Genomic DNA, 683 nt, shown 5'->3' on the forward strand with positions numbered 1-683 from the left:
TTTATTATTATTATTATTATTATTATTATTATTATTATTATTATTATTATTATTATTATTATTATTATTATTATTATTATTATTATTATTATTATCTTTGCACAGCTTCTAACACTTGAGATGTATTACGGTGCCAGATGTTCACTACCAGTGAACTAAGGTAACACCTCTTATTTTTCGAGCACCATCCGGAGTATTCGAACGATTTCAAGCAGTGCTGTTTTCTGCAAGTGCTCCACCCTTATTGCAGCCCCTATTTGATCCATGTACTTCTCAAGATTTTTGCTCACTGTTCCCAGGGCTCCGACAATTATTGGTACTACTGCCACCTTTTTCATCGACCACAACTGCTTAACTTCCCAAGCTAACCTCTCATATCTATCGACTTTTCTTTCTTCCTTATCGCATACCTTGTAGTCAATTGGGCATGCTATATCTATGATCCAGCATTGTTTGTTTTCTTTCTCAATTAACACTATTATTATTATTATTATATGTTTGACTTTTGTTTTTTAGTTGTACAAGTTGGCTCCACATCTCTCCCAGAGACCTCAAGAGACAAGTTAGAAGTTCATGCTGGTGTTATGCCTAGGGTGTCATATATTTGGTTTTGCGCCACGTATTGTTCTAGAGAATGCTTAAGAAAATATAAGAAAATTATGAGTTTGTTTTAAAATTTGAGA

Source organism: Octopus bimaculoides, chromosome 16 (assembly GCF_001194135.2).
Source record: "Octopus bimaculoides isolate UCB-OBI-ISO-001 chromosome 16, ASM119413v2, whole genome shotgun sequence".
In the NCBI taxonomy this organism is placed as follows: Eukaryota; Metazoa; Mollusca; class Cephalopoda; order Octopoda; family Octopodidae; genus Octopus; species Octopus bimaculoides.